The sequence below is a fragment of the Lissotriton vulgaris genome, chromosome 8 (assembly GCF_964263255.1).
Source record: "Lissotriton vulgaris chromosome 8, aLisVul1.2, whole genome shotgun sequence".
Lineage (NCBI taxonomy): Eukaryota > Metazoa > Chordata > Amphibia > Caudata > Salamandridae > Lissotriton > Lissotriton vulgaris.
Window position 1 is genome coordinate 358,347,713 of NC_141696.1, and position 27,005 is coordinate 358,374,717.

Consider the following 27,005-nt stretch of genomic DNA (forward strand, 5'->3'; position numbering starts at 1 on the left):
TGCGGTTTGCTGCACGTCCTTCCTCCGGAATCCGACTGACCAGCTTGACGAGACCCGGCTTCCCTGGCACCTCTGACGTCTACCTACCTCTACAGCTAAGCTGAGAACCATAGGTGCGACGAGACCTCGAGGGACCGGCCATCATCAGAACTGCACGACTTCTATCCAGCACGACCGCCGAGGGATCCTCTGGTGAGTGCTTTGGGGTCCGAGAAGCCCCGACCCTGAGCAGCTCCAGCACCGAAGATCAGCCCCCCAGCATCCACGAGATCTGCGTGGGGCCCTTCTGCTTTTTGGCTGCTCACCGCGTTGTCTGGCTACTAGCCCGCTGGCTTGTGGCCTTCCCGACGACGATCAACGACGACAACACTGCTGGTCTGGTGGCTCCAGACTGGCCCTTGCTCCCTCCCAAAAGAGGAGCACCCCGGACCCTCCTGGTCCACTCCAGACGCCATTTTAGGTCCACCGCGTGGGCTTGAATTTGCCAAGACTTGTTGCCCCAATCCTGGGTCCAGCGACGTCGACAGCATCAACCATCGTGGGACAGCTCGCACCTCCATCCTGGTCGCCGACAACGCCTCCTGGTCCGTGAGACTGCAGAGCCCAGCGTCGCCCACTCACCTGGTCGAGGTGACTACCATCCGGTGCCATCCTGGTGCCCATCTGATCACTGGCTAGTGATTAAGAACTTGGTCCCCTCTGCTTTCAGGTGTCATCCATCTTCGATCGAGGCTTGGATCCATCGAACAATCTTCACTGGTCGCCTGCCAGCAAATCTTTCTTCAGGCTCCTGGTTCGTCAACGAGGATTCCCGACGTCTTTTCAGACCTATGCACCCGCAGTCCCTGGGCTAGGTAACTTCGGCATTTCGGTGCCCCAGCATAGCCTCAATATCCAAGGGTCCAGATCCACTTTCGTTTTCAACCTACCTAGTCGGGTTCGCCCGAGAACACTAACTTTGCTTTTACTAGCCTCCATAGACTTTGTCCCGCATCCCGCGTGAGAGTGCACACTCTGCACCCGAGTCCCCTAGGCCTCCTACTAGTAATCTGAAGGTTCAGTAACGTAGTCATAGCGATTCCAAAGCCTATTAGTCCAGTACTTACCTGTTAGTAATTTCGCATTCCACTTTCATAGTATATGGTTTTTCGTGCCCCTCGGGCATTTGTGTAAATTGTGCAACTTAAAGTATTTTCGTAAGAGTTTTGTTGTGTGCTTAGTACCCTGTCCTCATAAAGAGTACAGGGCTGTTGTGATCTAAATAAATACACTGTTTATTTTCATAACACTTGTGTGGTGTCCTTTCACTTGGTGTTCAAGGGGTATATGTGATGGTATAACAGCTGGCTTAACACGCCCTCTAGAGTTTAGCCCGAAGACTGCTCTTGTCCATGCTACTAGGATAGCTGGTCTATCGGTTGACTTACAACCAATCACCATAAGGGTTGTTTGGACTGATACATAGTGATCACTAGAATAGTGAACACTGAATATCAGGCCAACTTCTCACATTGGTGAGTAGCGGTTGGGATTTGAGCTTGCTGTTGTTTTACCACACGTATCCTAAGAATATCATTGTGAAAGATCACATAAGTTAAGGTACATATAACTTAGCTTAGAATACTCTGAGTTCTACTGAACCAGCTGTTGTAGTTTAACAAGGCTTAGCACACCTTGACTACAACTCTTAGCAAGGAATCAGTGGGCAAACAAATAGTGTAGGTAGGTGCATCACTTACACCACACTAGAAGCATGTCTAACCACGGAGAGTCTTCAGAGACCCCTCTTGTGGTTGTGGACCCTTCACAGGTCCCTTCCAGATATGCTGCTCTTAGCTTCCAGGAGATGAGACAAATCTGTACATCCAGGAAGCTAATACAGGGTTCTAACCCTACCATTCCTTTTCTGATTGGTCTCTTAGAGACTTATGATGCTAGGAGGGCTGCTAACACAGATCCTTCTCATCCAGATGGGAATATGCCCCCCTTACAGGGTCCCTTTGATAACCATGACCACCCCCCCCAGGAGGCAGAGGATGCTGAGGATGAGGATGAAGATGAGTTATCAGAGGATGAGGCAGACAAGGGACAGGTAGAAGTCAGGAGACTCACCAGGTCCAACTTAAGTAGGCATGAGACTGGATTTGGGGAACCCCCAGGGCCACTCTCAGGCAGACTTAACATTGGGAGTGGACGAGTTAGGTCTCTATCCAGAGGCTCTAACAGATCCATTCAAACCAATGGCTCTCAGACCTCTTCTCATAGAGGGATGTCATCCCCTAAGAGAAGGGAGCATGAAGCTAAGATGAGGGAAGCCAATCTGAGGATTGAAAGGGAAGAACTTGACCTGGCCTAAGAGAGGCTTGCCTTTGCTAGAGAGCAAAAATTGTGTGGGCTAGAGCCCACTGGTGGCAGCATTCTCCCAAGAGAAAAAGACAGGAGTTTAGACACTAGACACCTGAGTAAGATAGTGCCCCCCTTTAAACAAGGGGATGATATCCACAAATGGATGACTGCTTTGGAGAGGGCCTGCACTGTACAGTGTGTCCCCCAGAGTCAGTGGGCAGCTATCTTGTGGCTCTCCTTTGAAGGCAAAGGTAGAGATAAGCTCCTCACTACTAGAGCTGAGGATGCTAACAATTACCAAGTCCTGAAGAATACACTGGTTGATGGGTTTGGTTTAACCACTGAACAGTACAGGTTGATGTTCAGAGACACCCAGAAAACTCAGTCTCAGGATTGGACTGACTTTGTTGATTGTGCCACTAAGGCTTTTGAAGGCTGGCTACTGGGAAGTAAGGTTACTGATTTTAAAGGATTGTACAATCTAATTATGAGAGAGCAAATCTTAAGTAATTGTCAGAACCAGTTATTACACCAACACCTGGTAGACTCTGATCTGACCTCTCCACAAGAATTGGGTAAGAGGGCAGACAAATGGGTCAGAACCAGGGTCAGGCCTAAGAACCAGGGTGGTGACCAAAAGAAGGAATCAACCAAGCCTCAAGAGAAGGGTGGGAATAAATCTTCTGATCAAACCACAGGGCCCCAAAATTCCTCTGAAAAGGATGGGTCCCAAACTTCTCCCAAAACCCAAAAGAAACCTTATTGTCATACCTGCAAACAGGTAGGCCACTATAACAGTGACAGCAGTTGTCCCAAGGCCAACAACAATAAGGAGAACATACCCCCAGGTAATACTCCCAGACCTCCTGTTACCACTAGTGGTAATCCCCCAGGTGGTGGGGTTACCACTAGTGGTAATCCCCCAGGTGGTGGGAGTGCCCCCAATAATGTGGTGGGCATTACTTTGGGAAACCAGGTGGACTATGGCCTAGCCAGGTCCCCTAACAACACTCTTGTCTGTGAGACTGGCATGGGGTTTGCCAACTTCACTACTGGTTCCCACATTTTGGGAAAGTATAGACAAGAGCCCTTTATCAATGGTCAGAAAGTTGAGGCATACAGAGACACAGGGGCCAGCATCACCATGGTGATTGACCATCTGGTCCCCTCTGCTCAACTGACCCCTGGTTTCCTTTATCAGGTGACAGACGTTCATGGAGTGAAAAGAAGGCATCCCATGGCAGTAGTCGAGCTCAGTTGGGGTAATGTCACAGGGCCGATGAGAGTGGCAGTGACAGACACCCTACCTGTAGATTGCTTACTGGAGAATGACCTGGAACTCTCAGCATGGGCTGAGGTGGAGCAAGAAACTCACTCCAGAATGATAGGCCTACCCAGAAAGGTTAGTGGGGCAGTAATAGCTACAGCCCCAGTCCAAGCACCAGTCCTCCCTGAAAAGGTTGGAAGAGCAGTCGTAGCCACTGCCCAGGCTCAGACAGACTTTCCTGAACAGGATAGGAGGGCTGTGACAGTCACAGCCCAAACCCAGACTGAGTGCCCTCCTGAAAAGGTTGGCAAGGTTGAAATGGTCTCAGCCTCATAGTGGGGTTGTGAAGCCTGAAACAATGGATCACTCCACCCAAACTGAGAGCATTGAGGAGGAAGAAAAGTCTTCCCCCTCCCAGACACTAGGAGAGAGCCAGCCTCCTCAGGGAACTGACTCTACCCCTGGTGAAGGAACTGCCCCAGAGGTAGTCAGGCCTAGCCTGGCAGAGCCCCTGATGGCAGTGGACCCTTCCCAGGTGGGACGCAGTCTGGAGCAGGTAGCCTGCACCTCTCTACCCTGCCTCAGTCAGCCCAGGGCTGTAGAGGTCAGGGAGGCCAGTGGTGGACCCCAAAGTGCCCCCTGTCCAAAAGAACTTCCCAATCAGCAGATTAGGATCACTGAAGCTAGTAGCCCTAGCCAAGTGAAAATAAAACAAACTCCTGAGGGATCCCCCTTAAACTTAGTTAGGGAACTCCCACAGCTGGACACTGCTGGGCACAGCCAAACCTGGGGCCTAAAAACCCCAAACCTGACCTGTCCCTCCAGTAAGCCAAACAGAGGGACTCAGCCTCCAGCTTTAGGTAGCCAGAGGTTGACCCTGAGAGCTCATAGCAACTCAGTACTGGAAAGAAAGGCACATATGGTGGATAGTGATTGGAGGAAGTTGAGCCCAACAGTAGTGGAGTCTCACTTCAGTACTCCATTCCCACACCAGCCTTTTACTTTGCCAAAGCACACCACAGGTAGTGATTCCCTATGGTGGAGACCCTCAGATACCCTTAGGGTGAGGGGTTGCTTAGTGGACCATGATACAGGGGGTAACCATGCCAGTGCATGTACCACCTCATATGGCCACTCAGGCAATACAGGCTTACCTGGTCAAGGATAGCCTTATCTCCTTTCGTTTGGGGGGGGGGGGGGTTGTGTAGGAAGGTTGATACCTGACTATGGTTGCCCCCAACTTTTTGCCTGGTGTTTTGCTGGTTCTCCGACTTAGTTGACCTGGGGCCCTGCCAATCAGGACCCCAGGCCTACTGCTCTCTCTCTAAAATGGATTCCATGTACCTTAGGTACATTTCCAATTGGTACTGGGCCACCTTATCAGACCCTGTAACTCAGGGCATAGGTGTACCCAGGGCCTACCAGGGGCTGAAGCATGTATTATGCCACCCCTGGATGGCCATCTAAATCTGACACAACTGGCTGCACGACAGCTGGGGCAAGGTGGTGTAATCACCCTTTGCTTTAGATATAGTATACCTATATCTAACACTAAAATGGACACACAGATTCCTATCAGTCACTCCTATGGCAGGCCTTGACAATCCTGAAGGCAGAGTGCTTGGAATCGTGTGAAATGGTGCTCTGGCATGAGCTGAGCCCGTTTGCAGCTTGCGGAACCAAGTCCTAATAGCTGTTCCATGATAACGCATACCATATACTCTTAAGTGCATTATAATCCTCGCGGTTAAATGCTATCTCTGGTATCGCTTCATCAAAACATGTCGAGTAAGGTGTCATATGAATTGGAATACTAACCCCTCGCCAATTCTGGCGACGGGGTGAGCATTCCACCCTTCTAGAGGGACACGACATGTATGTAACTGTGAACCCCGGTTAAAGTTAACTCAAGCCTCAGCATCACAAAATGGATGCTGCCACCACAGACACGAGTCTGACCCCCTGCAGCTGGGAGTCCTTCCAGCGAGGCGAGCTTGGACAAAGGGTTTCCTGTCAGGGGCGGTGCTAGCACCATCCCAGACAGGGTTTTGTGTATCCTGGGTAGGCAGGGCTTTACAGGAAGGTGACTGCAAGTGGAACCCGGTGCTCACTACGCATCTGCCGGCTAGAACCAGTTCCAGGGGCACACCAGCCCCTGGCCTGGGGAAAGTCCGGCATGGGAGAGGGGTGTAACCACCCCCCTTCCTGGTCCCACCCCTAGGGCAGGACCTAGTCGCGTACCCACCCCTTTCTTTAGGATAAAGGCAGGAGCGGGGACCCTTCCAAATTAGATCATCTTTGAATCAAGAAACTACTTTCTACGAAAGGAACTCTCGACTTCTTCTCAAGATTTCTCCCTTGTGGCTAAGGAGTAGTCACCCTGCACCCGCAGGCACCATCTAAGAACTCTGCGGTTTGCTGCACGTCCTTCCTCCGGAATCCGACTAACCAGCTTGACGAGACCCGGCTTCCCTGGCACCTCTGACCTCTACCTACCTCTACAGCTAAGCTGAGAACCGTAGGTGCGACGAGACCTCGAGGGACCGGCCATCATCAGAACTGCACGACTTCTATCCAGCACGACCGCCGAGGGATCCTCTGGTGAGTGCTTTGGGGTCCGAGAAGCCCCGACCCTGAGCAGCTCCAGCACCGAAGATCAGCCCCCCAGCATCCACAAGATCTGCGTGGGGCCCTTCTGCTTTTTGGCTGCTCACCGCGTTGTCTGGCTACTAGCCCGCTGGCTTGTGGCCTTCCCGACGACGATCAACGACGACAACACTGCTGGTCTGTTTGCTCCAGACTGGCCCTTGCTCCCGCCCAAAAGAGGAGCACCCCGGAGCCTCCTGGTCCACTCCAGACGCCATTTTAGGTCCACCGCGTGGGCTTGAATTTGCCAAGACTTGTTGCCCCAATCCTGGGTCCAGCGACGTCGACAGCATCAACCATCGTGGGACAGCTCGCACCTCCATCCTGGTCGCCGACAACGCCTCCTGGTCCGTGAGACCGCAGAGCCCAGCGTCGCCCACTCACCTGGTCGAGGTGACTACCATCCGGTGCCATCCTGGTGCCCATCTGATCACTGGCTAGTGATTAAGAACTTGGTCCCCTCTGCTTTCAGGTGTCATCCATCTTCGATCCAGGCTTGGATCCATCGAACAATCTTCACTGGTCGCCTGCCAGCAACTCTTTCTTCAGGCTCCTGGTTCGTCAACGAGGATTCCCGACGTCTTTTCAGACCTATGCAGCCGCAGCCCCTGGGCTAGGTAACTTCGGCATTTCGGTGCCCCAGCATAGCCTCACTATCCAAGGGTCCAGATCCACTTTCGTTTTCAACCTACCTAGTCGGGTTCGCCCGAGAACACTAACTTTGCTTTTACTAGCCTCCATAGACTTTGTCCCGCATCCCGCGTGAGAGTGCACACTCTGCACCCGAGTCCCCTAGGCCTCCTACTTGGTGTTCAAGGGGTATATGTGATGGCATTACAGCTGGCTTAACACGCCCTCTAGAGTTTAGCCCGAAGACTGCTCGTATCCACGCTACTAGGATAGCTGGTCTATAAGGTTGACTTACAACCAATCACCATAAGGGTTGTTTGGACTGATACATAGTGATCACTAGAATAGTGAACACTGAATATCAGGCCAACTTCTCACATTCCTTATGTAATATATGCAGATATATGGATTAATCTGCGTGTATAGAACACAGCCACAAAATGAGGTATCTGACTTAGACGTGAGTTGATACTAACCACCCAAATATACGCTTTTTATCTACCTAAGAAAAGTAAAAAGTTAAGGCGGAGATGTGATCCTGCTGAATGCGCATTAGCCCACGAGCTGCATCGGAAAGTCGTCTGCGTTTTCATGCTCGAACTGGCCGAGATAGAGAGAGACTCCTCTATACTTAATGTGCGCCTAGAAGCAGACCTACAAGGCAGGCACTACCCCATAAGAGCAGAAGAAAAATGGAAGCAAGGTAATTCAAGTAATATTGTCAAAATAAAAGCACCTCTGTTGTAGTCGTAGTAGTAGAAGGCCGCAACGGGGATCAAATTGGCAATTAATCATGAATCGAGTTGAGACAATTGACCTGCAGTTTAAAAAACATATTTTCTTTCTTTGTAGTTTCCAATTGATTGGTTATCTCAGAGACTTATGTGCAATTCGAAGCTGCCGTACCGAATTCCGACAACGGCGACTCCAACTTTCATCCTTCAGATGAGATAAAATGAGCAAGGAGCTCACTTGCACCTAAACTGCTTCCGTGTAGAACAGCCATTAGCCCTATTCTTCGGGCACAGTCTTAATGGATAAAGACACTGCGGCTCGTAGAGCTATTCATTGACTGTTTGTAGAGCGTTCCACTCAAAGCACTTTGTGTAGCGAGGAACCTTAAGTAAACTATTAATATTATTAAACAAAACTGAAATAGGAATTTATTTTATGAAAAGTGGGAAGAGGAAAGTATAGGACTCGCACGCCGGACTTCGCACCTGAGGCACGTCCCATTTCCTGTCGGTATAGCACAAGTTTTGGACGTAGCTGAGGTGGTGGGACGAGGACCGCTTTATTGAACTGCCGCCAGCATTCTCCACCGAAGCAGCTCCTCCCTGCAACATAGCCCCACTACTTCCTCTCTGTTGCCTTCTTGCCTCACCGCCAGCCGGCCTCACTCCATCTGCAACACTCGGCGCAGCTGTGGTAGTCAGTGTGGGGAACTTTAAGTACACCTGGGCTGCTCCTTACACCCTCCGCACTCGGTGTCGATGGCCTGGGGCAGCCACTCATTGAAGTAGCCCTGCCGACTGGTGTTGTCCCCCACTGACTTCACCTTGGCACCATTTGCTGAACAGTCGGCCGGCCGCGCCCTGATCACGAGCACTCGGCGCAGCAGCGGGAAGCGCCACCGAATTCTAAGGGCACGCCTGGGCAGTTCCGCATTCCTTCTGAGAGCAGTGCCGACAACCTAGGGTACCCGTTCCCCAATGCAGATTCTTATTTTGGCACAGCACTGTAGCCTTCACTCCGGCGCAATTTAGTAGAGCTGCCTGCCGGCCGCCCTCCGTCCACAAGCAGTCCACATTGCCGCAGCAGGCGCCTTAGAATTCAGCAGATGCCTCATGACAGAGCCACACACACTCCGCACCCGATGCTGCTGATTTGCGTTTGCCGCTCCCCCAGGAACCGCTGATTTACTTTCCTGTGCACCATCTTGGACATGCCCCGACAAAGAGCTGTTTATTGGCACCAAGTCAACTGAACTACTCAACACTGGAATCGGGACACAAAAGTGCACCTTGGCACGGGCAAACTCAGAAACCTCAATCACACAGGAGGCAATAATCCTCCAAGACTTTTGTCCTCCCAAACACAAGACTGCATACTATCAAACAAGCGCTTGCCATTTGTCTCCAGGCCCGTTGTATTCAGACTGGGGGGCGAGTTTTTGAATGTTGTTTACAGCCTAGAAAGACTGTCAAATACACGCCCCCACAATCCGAAAAGGACGGGGCTTAGATCGAAAGAATGTCGTCACTGGGACCTCTTCTCCAATGGCTGGCTGCCGTTTAGGAGGCCAGCCAATGGAGAAGAGGGGCGGGGCTGAACCTCGCTACTCAGAATCATTAAATCTCGCCAGCCAGACTGCGCATGTGCGCAGCCTACGCTAGCCGAGACCTAAAAAACACTTTTGCTGGAAATGTCGTTTTTTTTTTACACGTTTCTACTCCAAAGTGCAGCCTCGGCAATAAAAGGTTAAAAATATGAAAAATAACTAAACAAAGCACAACAGTAGTGCTTAATTTGAACTGGAGCTTTCCAGTGCTGAGCACCGGCACTTAATTGGTTTCCGGTGCTCGGCACCAGCACCTAATTGTCAACCCCTTACTTAGGGCAGTCCGCCACAAGGTGGCGCTGCTCATGTAGTTTAGAGATGGGCAGTATAACAGTTGTTTAGGAAAACAATATACATTAAAACATGACTAATACCTGCCTCCCCAGCCATTCCTTTAACTTTGGGGACCTGGAATAATCTGAACTGTTGCATTTACATGCGAGAGAGATGGTTAGTCATTTTGGCAGCAGTGACGGGGGCGATGGGTGGTGCAACCTGAAGTGACCTCCTGGTTAGAGCCCTGGCACTTAATATTTTGCACATTAAGCACTGCACAACAGAGTGGTTGCAAAGTGGCCAGATAGATTTTATTGACTCCCGACCACATCAGTGTCACTTGACAGAGTTTGCAAGTGAAGCTCTACTTTTATTTTCTTGTCTTTCTTTCAACAGCATTGTTTTACTCGGGTGGGGAAGTGCACCAATCCTGGAGGTACAGAAATGCTTGATTGATGAGTGGATTGGAAAGCAAAATGTGTACCGCAGCTCTAGTTCACGGATGTGGTCTTTTTTTTTTTTTTTATGTTTTTATTGAAAACAGTAGCAGGGCATATGACAGTCAAATGGCACATACATTGGGTATTACAGGTTATAATAGACGTTAGTGACAGTATACTCATCAGCAAAGCCAGATGTAATAAACTCATCCCCGTTGGTACATCCCTGGAGCGCCTCCCTCCTCCTAACCCCTTAGTCAGATTCACTTTCCCCATCTAGCAATGGTGGATCACATAAATAACCTCTGTATTTGTTCCAGGCACCCCAAATGTTGTCCCATTTCCGGGGGCATCCACGGTGCAGGTACACCACTCTCTCTGCCATCATATCCGCATCAAAATCATTGCACCAGTCTTTAACCGCATGCGCGCTAGCGGGTTTTCCCGCTGTGCGCTGAAATTTCAAAAAAGAGCCTTACGTGACAAAGCCAGCTCGTCATGCGCGCAGCGCAGGTAACGCCCATGACGAGCTGGCTTTCTCACCAGCATCGAAGGGGTTAAGCGCCGGTACTTCCCAGGAACCCCAATATTTGGCTATATTTCGTTTGGCATACACTACACCCAGCGTCACCCAGTCCTGAGTATGGTGGGTAATATAATTCGGCTTCCATAGGTGCAGTAGGCAGCATTTCGGCTCCGGGACAACTGCCACCTCCACCATCTGCCCCACTGTTCTCATAATTTTAGCCCAATATGCTGCAATCTGAGGGCATTGCCATATAGTGTGAAAATTTGTTCCCACCTCCCCGCAGCCTCTAAGGCAAAAGTGGTGTATGGCCCTCCCTATGGTGAGCAGGGTGACCCTAGTGTAGTATACGCGATGAAGTATCTTTAGCTGTACCAGTCAGAGTCTAGAGGGTATAACGACCTCCCGTGGGGACGACAGCGCTGTCTGCCAGTCCGTCTTGTCGACTCCTCCAAAGTCAGTGGACCATTTGTGCTTTAGTTTCAGTGTTGGGTCCGGTGTGTTATTAACTAGCTTACGATATGTGAATGAGGTCACCTTTTTGGGCATGTGCTCAGTAAGCAATCTGTCCTCTAAAGCGGTGGCCTCAGGCACATCGGTGCCTGGCGGGAGAACCGATCCCAGGGCATGTCTGATCTGCATATATCTAAACTTCTCGGTGGGTACCAATTCGTATTGGGTCTGAAGCTGGTCAAATGGTACTATAGCACCTCTCTTTCATAGATCTCCCTCCTTGGATATACCTATAAGGTCCCACGCCCTGAATCCTTTTCTATTGAGAAGTTTACCCAGCTGCTGTGCCGACCAAAGTGGAGTCATTTGAGTGATAGTATCTTTGCATTTAAGACGGGTCTGTGCCCGTACCAGATGCTAACTGTGTGCGCCGTCTGTCCCAAGAGGGAGGAAGAGCCACCCTTATCATATAGCATTGAGAAAATTCCTGCCTCTCCCAGCTCATAGCTGTCCGCCTGGAACGCTGGTTCTGTCTGGGGCGTGTGTAACCATTGATTAATTATTTTCAATTGGGCTTCCCAGTAATATAACTGAATATCCGGAAGGGCTATACCGCCGTCGTACCAGCCCCGATTCAACTTACCCCGCAAAATGCGCGCCAGCTTATTTCCCCATAGCAGGCCCGAGACTACCGCTTCTATATTTTTTAAATACTTTAAAGGGACGGGGAACGGGGCATTTTCCAATACGTATGGAAGTCGAAGAAGCTTCATCATTTTAAAAAGGGCTGCCTTGCCCAGGAGGGTCAGAGGCAGGTTATGCCAGAGTTTCACATCACACCGAAATCGGTCAAGGGGGGCTCTAAATTTTTAAGGAGAAAGTCATCTGATCTGGGCGTCACCCATATACCCAGGTATTTAAAAGAGTCTTCCGTGACCATAAATGGGCAGTCCGCCGGGCGCACTGGGGGCGGGCCTTTAAGGACGAACAAAACTGATTAGGACCAATTGATGGTATATCCCGATGCCCGACCAAAGATTTTGCAGATAATAAAAAGTACTAAAATAGAGCGTTTGGGGGTAGACAGGTATAAGAGCACATCATCCGCATATAGGGAGATGCGGTCTTCCCATGTCGCAGTCCAGTTAAGTCCCTGAATCATGGGGTCCCATTGAATCTAGGCCGCCAATGGCGCCAGCGCAAATAGCGATGGAGACAATGGGCAGCCCTGGCGCGCAGCCGCGGCGCGTCCATTGTGGTGTAGGGGCGTAGCACCACTAAGCCTGGACGCACCGCTAAAATATTTTTGTGAATTGCAGCACAATATATATAATAAGCGCCGCAGCGCTTCAATCCGGGACACACCCGATTGACTCCGGAGAGGGGGCAGGGGTGGGGCTGGCTGGTCTGCTGCAGCTTCAGTGACAGTCTGCAGCAGGCGAGCAGCAGTACTGCGCATGAGGATTGTTGGCTTGCACCTAGCCCGAGCATGCGCGCTGGTAACGTGACTAGTAGAGGGACTGAAGGGGGGTGCTGCTTTAGCCGGGCCACAGCAGCCCCCGGGGTTTCAAAGGCGCCAGGGCGAGTAGTCAGTGTGCCCCCCTAGCAGCGCCAGGATTGGTTGGTCCCACCGCGCAGAAGGGCAGGCAATCCATTATTGGATGCCGCGCGTGGGTGGTGGCACACTGCCTCAGCCGCACTGCATATGGCCAATCACTGTGACTTCAGCATGTGAAGTCATGCAGTGATTGGCCATTCGGGACGTGCGCGCGCCATGACGTTTCTTTCTTTTCAGTAGTAGTTTCTAGTTCTACTAGTAGGGCTCGAGTCGCCACGTGCGCGCAGGCAGCAGCTAGCAGCAGACGTCCGACTGACTTCATTGACTTACTGGAGCTGAGAGAGTCTAGCCCATACTTGACGCGGGACCCACCTGAGGTCTGTAATACCACATACAATATTTTCAATTTCTACCATTCTGTACTGTAGTGGTACACTGCATCTGACCTTGCGTTCAGTAGACTCAACAGATTATTTTCTAATTTGATGGAACAAGCCTGGATTTCATCACCAGTGTGTCACACACAGCTGAGAGGTCAATGACACATCTTTATGTGGCAGATGCCAACGTGCACCTAAAACTTCTCTTCATTGCAGACACTGTGCCTTAACGTACTCCTTCTTCACACGTTTTTGCCATTCAAACGTCCCTGTTACCTCATGATGTTTATTATCATTCCTAAACGTTACACTTAATTGAAATTCTAAATGTTAAGCTCATTGGTCAGTGTCCACCTTTTCTGCTTAGCATCACATCTCCGAGGGCTTTTATCAGTCCCTTATCAGTGACAGAGAATGCTGTCTGGGTAATGAGCTGAACCTCGCTCAATCTCTCTCTCTCTCTCTCTCTCTCTCTCTCTCTCTCTCTCTCTCTCTCTCTCTCTCTCTCTCTCTCTCTCTCTCTCTCTCTCTCTCTCTATATATATATATATATATATATATATATATATATATATATATATATATATATAAAAACAAGCCCGCTGCAGTGGAAAAACAATAAGATTGTTTACTATGTACAATGCACCTATGAGATAAAGCATGTAAGGTGTTATGATTCAGAGCAGTTAGAGATGGGAAAAAAACGTCAGCCCTTTCGCATTACATAGTATGTACTCCATGGGCAGCGGAATTGTACACCAAACAGCCAATAAAATGAGGTGAGAGGGACATACTCCTCTAGGCAGAGCCAAAGCCCACTGTTTATGTGTTACAAAATTAGGGTTTTGATTTCTCAGTTTTTTGGGGAATGGATGCACAAAATTGCTCCCTTCATCCTAGACTTCTGACCTTCTGTCTGTTACAGCACGCCTGGGGTTCTTTCCAAGTCTGTTTTATGTGCAATTTGTTTGCTAAGATGGAAGACAGGAAGGTGTCACTATTTTATCACTTACTGGGAATTAACCTTTTATTTACTCATCAGACTTGGTAAAACACACTGTCCCAGACCTTCCAAGCTCTGGCCCTGCTCCCATATATTCACTCATCCCATGTCATTTTGAACAAATTGGAGTCTGTTAAACAGACACATCTTAAATTTTCCGACATGGAGTGAGTAACATGGCAATGGTTGTTATTAATTTGTTTCACGTCTTTTCAAATTTCACTGTGGCTCCCAGTCCACTTAAACAGCATAGCGGAGGCTTAAATGAATGGGAATATTCACATTGAACGTATTTTGGGAGCTGCGTGAATGCTTGTCTTCAGTTATGGAATTGATAGTTATGTGAGAAGTTGGCCTGATATATAATGTTCACTAATCTAGTGAGCACTTTGTATCAGTCCAAACAACCCTTATGGTGATTGGTTGTAAGTCAACCTTATAGGCCAGCTATCCTAGTAGCGTGGATACGAGCAGTCTTCGGGCTAAACTCTAGAGGGCGTGTTAAGCCAGCTGTTATACCATCACATATACCCCTTGAACACCGAGTGAAAGGACACCACACAAGTGTTATGAAAATAAACAGTGTATTTATTTAGATCACAACAGCCCTGTACTCTTTATGAGGACAGGGTACTAAGCACACAACAAAACTCTTACGAAAATACTTTAAGTTGCACAATTTACACAAATGCCTGAGGGGCACGAAAAACCATATACTCTGAAAGTGGAATGCGAAATTACTAGCAGGTAAGTACTGTACTAATAGGCTTTGGAATCGCTAGGACTACGTTACTGAACCTTCAGATTACTAGTAGGAGGCCTAGGGGACTCGGGTGCAGAGTGTGCACTCTCACGCGGGATGCGGGACAAAGTCTATGGGAGCTAGTAAAGGCAAAGTTAGTGTTCTCGGGCGAACCCGACTAGGTAGATCGAAAAACGAAAGTGGATCTGGACCCTTGGATAGTGAGGCTATGCTGGGGCACCGAAATGCCGAAGTTACCTAGCCCAGGGGCTGCAGCTGCATAGGTCTGAAAAGACGTCGGGAATCCTCGTTGACGAACCAGGAGCCTGAAAAAAGAAGTTGCTGGCAGGCGACCAGTGAAGATTGTTCGAGTGATCCAAGCCTGGATCGAAGATGGATGACACCTGAAAGCAGAGGGGACCAAGTTCTTAATCACTAGCCAGTGATTGTGTGGGCACCAGGATGGCACCGGGCGAAGTCACCTCGACCAGGTGAGTGGGCGACGCTGGGCTCTGCAGTCTCACGGACCAGGAGGCGTTGTCGGCGACCAGGATGGAGGTGCGAGCAGTCCCACGATGGTTGATGCTGTCGACGTCGCTGGACCCAGGATTGGGGCAACAAGTCTTGGCAAATTCAAGCCCACGCGGTGGACCTAAAATGGCATCTGGAGTGGACCAGGAGGGTCCGGGGTGCTCCTCTTTTGGAAGGGAGCAAGGGCCAGTCTGGAGCAACCAGACCAGCAGTGTTGTCGTCGTTGATCGTCGTCGGGAAGGCCACAAGCCAGCGGGCTAATAGCCAGACAACGCGGTGAGCAGCCAAAAAGCAGAAGGGCCCCACGCAGATCGTGGAGATGCTGGGGGGCTGGACTTCGGTGCTGGAGCTGCTCAGGGTCGGGGCTTCTCGGACCCCAAAGCACTCACCAGAGGATCCCTCGGCGGTCGTGCTGGATAGAAGTCGTGCAGTTCTGATGATGGCCGGTCCCTCGAGGTCTCGTCGCACCTACGGTTCTCAGCTTAGCTGTAGAGGTAGGTAGAGGTCAGAGGTGCCAGGTAAGCCGGGTCTCGTCGAGCTGGTCAGTCGGATTCCTGAGGAAGGACGTGCAGCAAACCGCGGAGTTCTTAGGTGGTGCCTGCGGATGCAGGGTGACTACTCCTTAGCCACAAGGGAGAAATCTTGAGAAGAGTCGAGAGTTCCTTTTGTAGAAAGTAGTTTCTTGATTCAAAGATGATCTAATTTGGAAGGGTCCCCGCTCCTGCCTTTATCCTAAAGAAAGGGGTGGGTACGCGACTAGGTCCTGCCCTAGGGGTGGGACCAGGAAGGGGTGTGGTTACACCCCTCTCCCATGCCGGACTTTCCCCAGGCCAGGGGCTGGTGTGCCCCTGGAACTGGTTCTAGCCGGCAGATGCGTAGTGAGCACCGGGTGCCACTTGCAGTCACCTTCCTGTAAAGCCCTGCCTACCCAGGATACACAAAACCCTGTCTGGGATGGTGCTAGCACCGCCCCTGACAGGAAACCCTTTGTCCAAGCTCTCCTCGCTGGAAGGACTCCCAGCAGCAGGAGGTCAGACTCGTGTCTGTGGTGGCAGCATCCATTTTGTGGAGCTGAGGCTTGAGTTAACTTTAACCGGGGTTCAAAGTCACATACATGTCGTGTCCCTCTAGAAGGGTGGAATGCTAACCCCGTCACCAGAATTGGCGAGGGGTTAGTATTCCAATTCGTATGACACCTTACTCGACATGTTTTGATAAAGCAATACCAGAGATAGCATTTAACCGCGAGGATTATAATGCACTTAAGAGTATATGGTATGCGTTATCATGGAACAGCTATTAGGACTTGGTTCCGCAAGCTGCAGACGGACTCAGCTCATGCCAGAGCACCATCTCACATGATTCCAAGCACTCTGCCTTCAGGATTGTCAAGGCCTGCCATAGGAGTGACTGATAGGAATCTGTGTGTCCATTTTTAGGGTTAGATATAGGTATACTATATCTAAAGCAAAGGGTGATTACACCACCTTGCCCCAGCTGTCGTGCAGCCAGTTGTGTCAGATTTAGATGGCCATCCAGGGGTGGCATAATACATGCTTCAGCCCCTGGTAGGCCCTGGGTACACCTATGCCCTGAGTTACAGGGTCTGATAAGGTGGCCCAGTACCAATTGGTAACTGCACCTAAGGTACACGTTGTAATTTAGTGAGAGAACAGCTAGGCTGTGGGTCTGATTAGCAGGCCCACATCCAGAGAAAGTCGTAAACCAGTGAAACAAAAGCAAAAAATCTGGGTGATCATAGGATTGCAGACCCTACTCTCCTACAAGTTAAAATAGGAACTAATGCTGCCCTTCCTAAAGGGTCAGAAGAATAAGGCAACCCCCTTCTCTGTGTTACCTGAGGAGTCCAGAATGAAAAGAAAAACTGTGGAAAGGAAAACTCATTGGAAGAGTAATAAGCACCTCCAATGGGTCTTCCCATGAGGGAATACTCTCTATTTAAGGTATTAATGAACAGTAAACAATGGAAACAGACACTCAATATGTACTTTTAAGCATGGAATTTCCCTTACAACCACTCCCAATGGAATCATAACACACTATTTTTGTATATAACTATCCTAAATCACTGTGAAGTGCCAGGTCATTCCTGGGTCCATTTCACACTACATAAAACCAGAAATAAATGTTATGTGTATTTGTAAAGTGCACTATCACCCGGGAGGGTATCCTGATTATGCTTAATTTCAAGCAGGAAATTTCAAAACAAGAAGGGAATACCAACAATGAGCTAACAGTATTTTCCAAGTGAATTTTTGTAGCAGTATTATTCGGCTGTGTTGTGTTTCAATTGTGTGGCACTGGCAGACACATAACGTCACAGACACACAATAACTGTCGTGTAAATCTTTGCCTTTTTCAATATTTTCTTATTATACACATTTATTTCACAACATTTCTTTTGCCTCATACACCACACAACAGATTATCTGCTGTTGTTTATGGATGTAGCCTTTCTTGTTCAAAGTATGTAAGAATATGTATTTATCTTTCATAAATGAACGTTGTTAATATCTTGTATGCCCACACTTAAAGTTTGATGAATGGAGCGGAGAGGGCCTTTTGCTGGAATCACCAGCGGAGGAGGATAGAATTAATTTTGAGTTGGGTCTTGGTGAATGATGTCTGTCTCAGACAATGGTACTATGCATGCTTAGTTAACATTCTATAATGGCACACTACCACAAACCCAGGACATGCATAAGTTCCAATTTAAGTGCTTTTTATCCAACAATATTTATACATCTATCATTGTACACTAAACACTGCTCTCTCAGTGGATTCCGTGTGACACGTTCTAGACTCCTCCAAGACGTGGCACGCAGCAGTGAGATGGCAGTGGCCTGCATGGTATGGTATAAGTGCTGCCTTTTAAATTTTGAGAACTTGTTTTATCTTGGCCATGAAACTGAGCATGGAGGGTGGCTTACACCACACATGCTTCGCATAGTCAGAGTGAGACCAAGCATGGCAGACTGTCCCTGTGATGGTCCTTTCAGTTACTACTAAAAAGCAGGTACCCTCCTTGGCTACTGGTCTGTGTGCACTGGATAGGACGAAACTGGTGGTAGCGAGTAGCAGTGAAACCAATGCCGTGAGCACTGCTATACCCACACTACTGGAAATCCCAAAAATCAAATTGAATGTGTGAATTCATTTAGTTGTCTTGTAGAGTGCCAGGTGGTCACTTCACAGCACTAAGACACTGAGAATGATGGGCAGTTATTGGAAGCCAACTCTCCAGCTAGGAGCAAAGCATAAGATGGATATAGGCTAGATTAGTTTTTTTTTTGTTGTAAAAATTTGTATTTATTGCATAGTAAATAGAAAGAAGGAAACATAGAGAGAGAAAAAGAGAGAGAAGACAGGCGGCAATATTGCAATTACACATATTCAGGATTTGGGGAGAACCTCAGACAGATGCATCTGCTATGATGTTCTCCAACAATTAGTCTGTCCTGGATGCAAGGGAAGCCAGCAGTAGTCCTTCTCCAAGGAGAACGTCAATTTAGCAAGTTCACGGGCCTCAAGAGCCCCAGGGTAAGCAAGTTCTCCCCGCAGCTATGCAGTGCCGCAACAAACACAGAACCCCCCCCCCCAACTTCCCTCCAACCCGCCTCCCCCTCCCCCCAAGGTGGTGGCGCCAACATACACTCTCATTCACAGTCGCACCAACACTCAACCTATTTAAATCTGGAAGAGATGGAGGGCTCGCAGGGCTGACGGGCAGACCGAAGATGGCAGACCTCGCGATAAAAAGTGGACCAATGGTCCCCACCGGAACATAAAGTTCTTAAAGTTGCCCAGGAAGATGTCCGCCATTCTCTCCATGCTCATCAACTTCCATAGCTTCGCGTGCCACAAAGCCGAGCCGAGCCACAAAATGTGTTTGTCTGCCTTCGTTTGGTGCTCCAAAAGCGGGTCTCGCAAGCCCAAGATGTTAAAGGCCAAGGAGTCCGGGATCGGTTATCCCAATATTTCTTTGATATGTGACAAAATCTCGGTCCAGAAGGGCCGTATAACCGGACAATCCCACCAAATGTGTCTAAAATCTCCTAACAGGCCACAGCCCCTCCAACAGCGGTCCGAAGACGTTGGGAAGATGCGATGCAGTTTTGAGGGGTACAGGTACCAGTCGAAAATAGTTTTAAAGTGGGCGTCCCGTAAATCCACCGAATGGTTATGAGCCCTAATGTCACGCCAGAGACCCTTCCATTCTCCTTCCGTTATGTCCCTACCCAGAAGGCTCTCCCAGTGGTCCATGTAACGTGGACGGGGAGAGATCGCTGTACGAAGCAAGAGTTTATATAGAAAGGAGATCGTTCCTTTCATCGTGGCAGTTCGTAAGAGAAAGGCCTCGAAGAGTGAGGGCGGTCTAGTTGCCGCTTCTCGTTGTCCCGTCGAGGTAGCCCAGTGGATCAGTTGGGCATACCTAAAATGCTCCGTAGAGGGAAGGCCATAGTCACGCATGCAATGAGGAAACGAAAGTGGTTCCGTGCCATGAAACAGGTGCGTAAGGGCCCTACAACCACCCTCTCTCCAGATTCGAAACGGCCCCTCTTGCAGCGCCGGCGGAAAGGCCGGGTTAAAATGCAGAGGCGTAAAGGGAGAAGGGAATGTCGTCCAGCGTTCATCCCCCGTCACTGTGTCCCACACCTTCAGGACAGTGCTCGTGGGCGTGCTTATATAGGCGTTTCTGGTCCTGTCAACTTTGGGTTTCCAGGCCAGATCCCAGATCGACCTTCCCGCCACACTCCTGTCCATATGCAGCCAGTGTTTCTCAGACTCTTGCTGCGACCATTCCACCAGCACCCGCAACTGAGCAGCTTTATAGTACAGCTGCATATCCGGGAGTCCAACCCCCCCATCTCCCGCGGGCGCCGCAAAGTTGCATAGGAAAGGTGTGCCCGGCCTCCCTGCCAGATGAATTTCAACAATAGAGTCTTAAGGCGCCGGAAGAAGTCCATCTCTATAGGAATGGGGCGCGCCTGGAAGAGGTATAAAAACCTGGGGAGGAGAACCATCTTAATGGCATGTATCCTGCCCAGCCAGGAGATGTATTTCGGCTTCCAGCGGTCCAGTTCCCCACGCACAGCCGATAGCATAGGAGGGAAATTCGCTGGGAACAGGGTTCCAATGGAAGGTGTCAAGCGTACACCCAGATACAGCAGAGAGGCAGATGCCCACTTTAACGGCGTAAGCGGGCGGAGTCGCTCCAGCTCGGCAGGCGGGAGCGTCAAATTCAAAATATACGATTTGTCGAAATTAACTTTGAACCCGGCCACTTCCTCATAGTCAGAGAGCAGTGATTGAATGTGCAGTAGAGATTGAGCTGGGTCCCACACCGATAGCAACACATCGTCTGAGAAAAGGGAGATTTTATGCTGTTCCCCCGTAAAGGGGATTCCCTTTATTTGTTCCCTCTAACGCACCGCCAGGGCGAGCGGTTCAATGCTTAGAGCAAAAAGGAGGGGTGATAGAGGGCAGCCCTGCCTAGTTCCCCGGGAGTGAGCGAAGCTGGCGGAGCGGTGACCATTAATTACCACCCTGGAGCTGGGAGTGCTGTAGTTTGCAAGAATCATGGTGATAACCTGGCGTGAGAAGCCAAAGGCCTCCAGAGTGCGGAACAGGAAACCCCAATCCACTCGGTCGAAGGCCTTTTCCGCGTCTAACCCCACCAGCACCGCGGGGACACGGAACCGAGAGGCTTTTTCTATGAGATGTATAACTCTTCTCAGATTGTCATGCGTCTGGCGGCCCTTAATAAAGCCCGACTGATCCGGGTGTATTATTGCCGGCATCAGGTCCTGAAGCCTGCGCGCTATGATGGTGGAATATAGTTTCGCGTCAACATTGAGAAGAGCTATCGGGCGGTATGACGAGCACTGAGACAGATCTTTACCCGGTTTGGGGATCACCGTGATCACAGCTTCCACCATGGAGCCCGAGGTTCGTCCCGTGGTTGCCATTTCGTTGAAGAGGGGCACCAAGATGTCACAAAGTTCCGATGCAAATGATTTATAGAACAACGCCGTGTATCCATCTGGTCCCGGTGCCTTGTGGAGCTTCAGATCCCTGATAGCATCCAACACCTCAGATCTGGAGATGGGGGCAGCAAGATGCTCATTCCATTCCTTTGACACCCTCGGGATGGGAAGGTCAGCCAAGAAGCGGTCTTGAGCCTCTTGATCAAGGGAGTCACCCCTATATAGTGCCTCATAAAAACGGCCAAAGATATTGGCCTTGTCCACATCTCTGTGGTGTAACGACCCAGCGGGGTCCAGGATGCCTCCAATATAATCCCTCTCCCGTAGTTGACGAGCCAAGTGCTTGCCTATTTTATTCCCCTGCGAGTAGGAAATGCGCCGAAGCCGAAGGAGGGTGAACTCTGCGCGGTTGTTATAATGGGCCTTCAATTTGCCCCGTACAGCAGTCAGTGGTCTAAGGGTCAATCTAGATAGGTTGGTTTTGTGGGCTTGTTCTAACACAGCCAGCTCCGTTTCTAGTTTTCCCGCTCCTTCCTCCTCAACCGATTGAGGTTGGCGTTGAGACTGAGGCAGGTGCCCCTCAGGGAGGCCTTACACGCATGCCACGTGTTAAAGAGGGAAGTGTCCGAAGCCGGATTGAGGGCCAGGAAGTCCCCTATTGCTTTTCGCAGTGCCATACAGGAGGTGTCATCCCTAACAAGTGCCGGTGGGAAATACCATTTCCTCGTCCCATCTCCTCCAGTCGGCCAGTGGAGCCCCAGCACCAGAAGGCTATGGTCAGACACCGAGAGAGGGAAAACGCTAGAATCCCGGACATCTCCCCTGAGGCCCTGGCTTACAAAGATGTGATTGAGTCGAGAATAGGTATGATGGACATGAGAATAGAATGTGTAATCTCGTGTGTGTGGATGTAGGAATCGCCAGCTATCAATCAAACCAAGGTCACCAACCATACTCTGAGTGTCCGCAAAAAAACCCCCAGTGCCCGCTCTCTGAGCCCTAGAGCTGTCCAAGTCCTTGTCCCATATCATATTGAAATCCCCATAAGAATCACATGCCCTTCAACAAAATCCCCCGCTCTGTCCAACAGATCGCGGAGGAAAGCGTTCTGCCCTGAGTTGGGGACATACACCACCACAAATGTACAGACCGTGCCCTGAAGCACCCCCTTGACCATCAGCCAACGTCCCTCCTTGTCACAGCTGATCCCCACAGGTTGGAAGTGCAGGGACGCACGAAACATAAGCGCCACCCCTCTGTGTTTAGTAGCTGCAGAGGATCTATAAATTAGCGGGAAGTGCCTATGACGCAATCGAAGCTCATCTTTACGCGCCAAGTGGGTCTCCTGGAGTCCCACAATGTCTAATTGGTGATCGGAGATATATTTCCAAATTTTTTGGCGCTTCTGGGGTGAATTGAGGCCCTTCACATTCCATGTCCCAACACTAATCGGCATAGGAAGTAATCAGACCCCCCCCCCTGCATATACGACCCGGCAGCCTGCCCACACTCCCATCCCCCCAAAAACAGCCAATCAGACCCCAAAGCCCCAATCAGCACCAGATCGTAACCAAGCACCATACTCCTCCCAGCTCCCGGAGACCCAGGGTCAGCGACCCAGTTAGCAAGCCCTCCCAGGGGCCCTAGAAACAAAAGCACAAGTAACTCAAATGAGGAAAGATCGAAGCAAACCACACAGTCATTCCAGACGCCACCACCTAGCAGCCCAACGCCCCCCCAGTCTCCCACCCCCCCTCGCCAAAGCCCCGAAGTGTCCTCCCACCTCCCCCCCCCCCAAGACCAAAACCAAACCCAAAAGCAAACAAATGTACTTAGCAGTCCCAGTGGAAGGTAGGTCATAATAATCCTCTTGGGTTGGGGCCAGGGGACCATAGTCTGAACCCCAAGAGACCACGGACCGGGGTGTCTTCTCCAAAAGTACAATCAAACCCACGGTACCTGAAGTCATGTGCCCCTCCGGCACCTACCAGCTGGCGGCCGAAAGATCAAGCAGCTCCTGAGCTTTGCTGGGAGGACGCCAAAGTCGCTGAAGCAACCGAGGCCACCGCATCTCCCCTCTCCAGCAAGCTAGCCGAACGGTCAGGCCGTCTGGTGTCCAAATCCGGGCCCACCCTCTGCCATGAGGAGGAGTGCCGGCGCCTCTGCGGCGGTGAGCCGTCTGCTGCCTGCGAGGGGGTCTCGTCGTGCAAACCCAGGAGATCCTTCGCCACCTGGAGAGAGCGAATCTGTGCTAGTCTGTTCTCCCACCGAAAGATAATGCGGAATGTGTGGCCCCACGAGTAGGAAATGCCACGTGTCCGAAGGAAGGCCGTAACTGGGCGGAACTCCCGCCTTTTCTGGAGGGTCGTAGCTGCCAGGTCTTGGTAGAGCTGCGGCTTGTGTTCCCGAAATTGCAGGGAAGTGATGGTCCGTGCCTTCCGTAAAATGCGTTCTTTTAGTTGGAAGTCATGAACACTGTGAGAAGTTGGCCCGATATGCAGCGTTCGCTATTCTAGCGACCAATATGCATCGGTCCAAACGACCCTTATGGTGATTGGTTGTAAGTCAACCTTAGACCAGCTATCCTAGTAGCGTGGATACGAGCAGCCTTCGGGCTAAACTCTAGAGGGCGTGTTAAGCCAGCTGTTATACCATCACATACCCCTTGAACACCAAGTGAAAGGACACCACACAAGTGTTATGAAAATAAACAGTATATTTATTAGAATCACAACAGCCCTGGACTCTTTATGAGGACAGGGTACTAAGCACAGAACAAAACTCTTAGGAAAATACTTCAAGTGCACAATTAAAACAAATGCCCGAGGGCACGGAAAGTTCTAATGGTCTCGGGCGGACCCGATAAGGCAAGTCGGAAGCGAGGGACTCGGGACCCTAGAGTAAGGAGGCTATGCAGGCACCGAAATGCCGAAGTTACCTAGCCACGAGGGCTGCGGCTGCACAAGTCTTACAGGCGTCGGGGATCTTCGCTGACGAGCCAGGAGCCGGAAGAAAAGGAGTTGCTGGCCGGCGACCAGTGATGAATAGTTCGTAGAGATCCAAGCCTGGATTAGTGATCGTTGATACCTGAAAGCAGAGGGGACCAAGTTCGTACTACTAGCCAGTAGTCAGAGGGTACCGGGAAGGCACCGGATGGCCGTCACCTCGACTAGGTGAGTGTCCGACGCTAGGCTCTGCAGTCTCACGGACCAGGAGGCGTTGTCGGCGACCAGGATGGAGGTGCGAGCTGTCCCACGAAGGTTGATGCTGTCGGCGTCGCTGGGCCCAGGATTGGGGCAACAAGCCTTGGCAGATTTCAGGGCCACGTGGTGGGCCTAAAATGGCGTCTTGAGGGGACCAGGAGGGTCCGGGGTGCTTCTCTCAAAGAAGGAAGCAAAGGCCAGTCTGGAGCGACCAAACCAGCAGCGTTGGTTGTCGGATGTCGTCAAAGAAGGGCACAAGCCAGCGGCTAGTGACCAGACAACGTACTGAGCAGCGAGCAGAAGGGCCCCACTCAGATCGTGGAGATGCTGGGAGACTGCACTTCGGTGCTGGAGCTGCTCAGGGTCGGGGCTTCTCGGACCCCAGAGCACTCGCCAGAGAATTACTTCGATGGTCGTGCTGATTAAGAAAGCGTGCAGGTTTTGATGATAGCCGGTCCCTCGGGGTCTCGTCGCACCCACAGATCTCAGCTGAGCTGATGACGTGGGTAGAGGTCAGAGGTGCCAGGGAAGCCGGTTCTTGTCGAGCTGGGCTGTCGGATCCTTGAGGAAGGACTTGCAGCAAACCGCAGAGTTCTTAGATGGTGCCCGCTGATGCAGGGTGACTACTCCTTAGCCACAAGGGAGAAATCTTGAGAAGAGTCTCGAAGTCCTTTCGTAGAAAGTTTTCTTGATTCAAAGATGATCTAATTTGGAAGGGTCCCCGCTCCGGCCTTTATCCTAAAGAAAGGGGTGGGTACATGACTAGGTCCTGCCCTAGGGGTGGGACCAAGAAGGGGGGTAGTTACACCCCTCTCCCCTGCCGGACTTTCCCCAGGTCAGGGGCTGCGCGCCCCTGGAACTGGTTCTGACCGGCAGATGCGTAGTGAGCACCGGGGTGCCACTCCGCAGTCACCTTCTCGCAAAGCCCTACCTACCCAGAATACACAAACCCTGTCTGGGACGGTGCGAACACCGCCCTGGACAGGAAACCCTTTGTCCAAGCTCTCCTCGCTGGAAGGACTCCCAGCAGCAGGAGGTCAGACGCGTGTCTGTGGTGGCAGCATCCATTTTGTGGAGCTGAGGCTTTAGTTAACTTTAACCGGGGTTCACAGTTACGTACATGTCGTGTCCCTCTAGAAGGGCGGAATGCTAACCTCGTCGCCAGAATTGGTGAGGGGGCAGCATCCCGATTCGTATGACACCTTACTCGACATGTCTTGATAACGCTATACCGAAGTTACCGATATGATACGCGTTATCATGGAACAGCCATTGGGTCTTGGTTCCGCAAGCTGCAACCGGGCTCGGCTCGTGCCAGAGCCCAATTCACACGGGTCCATGCACTCTGCCTTCAGGATTGTCAAGGCCTGCCATAGGAGTGACTGATAGGAACCCGGGTGTCCATTGTGAGGTTAGTTATAGGGATACTATACCTAAAGCAACGAGCGAGTACGCTACGTTGCCCCAGCTGTCGTGCAGCCAGTTGTGTCAGTTTTAGATGGCCATCCAGGGGTGGCATAATACATGCTTCAGCCCCTGGTAGGCCCTGGGTACACCGATGCCCTGATTTACAGGGTCTGACAAGGTGGCCCAGTTCCAATTGGGTAATGCACCTAAGGTACACGCATCAATTTAGTGAGAGAACAGCTAGGCTGTGGGTCTGATTAGCAGGCCCACAGCCCGAGAAAGTCGTAAACCAGTGAAACAAAAGCAAAAAGTCCGGGTGATCATAGGATTGCAGACCCTACTCTCCTACATGACCCCCCCCCCCCAAACGTTGGGACTATAAGCTAACCTTGACCAGGTGAGTCTTCTTGTTCTAAGTGGAACTACCTGGAGAGCCCATCTGCATTTCCATGATCAGTGCCAGGTCTATGCTCCACTGTGAAGTCCATCCCCTGTAGGGAAATGGACCACCTAAGCAGTTTGGGGTTTCACTCTGATTTAGCCATAGGAGGGGCTTATGGTCGATCTGAATCTTGAAATGAGTGCCAAACAAGTATGGCCTCAGTTTCTTCAGGGCCCACACCACGGCGAAGGCCTCCCTCTCTATAGCTGACCAATTTTTCTCTCTGGGGGTCAGCCGTCTGCTTATAAAAGCAATGGGCTGGTTGTTACCATCGAAATTCAGTTGAGATAGAACAGCTCCCACACCCAACTCAGACGCATCTGTTTGGACAATGAATGGTTTGGAGTAGTCTGGACTCTTGAGGATAGGCGCCGTGCACATGGCCTGTTTTAGGTCATCGAATGCTTTTTGACAGCTCGCTGTCCACTGAACTTTTTTTGGCATTTTCTTACTCGTCAGTTCATTAAGCGGAGTCACAATCGATCCGTAATTTCTGACGAACTTCCGGTAGTAACCAGTCAGGCCCAAGAAAGCTCGAACCTGAGTCTAGGTGGTTGGAGGAGCCCAGTCCCTGATTGACTGTATCTTGCTCTCCAGTGGTTGAACTTGGCCTCCACCGACAAGGTGGCCCAAGTACACAACCTGTGTCTGCCCTATCTGGCCCTTGGTAGCCTTGATAGTGAGACCTGCTGCTTGCAGAGCCTCTAACACTTTCCGCAGGTGGACCAGGTGATCCTCCCAGGTGGAGCTAAAGACAGCAATATCGTCAAGATACGCCGCACAGAAGTCATCCAGCCCAGTGAGAA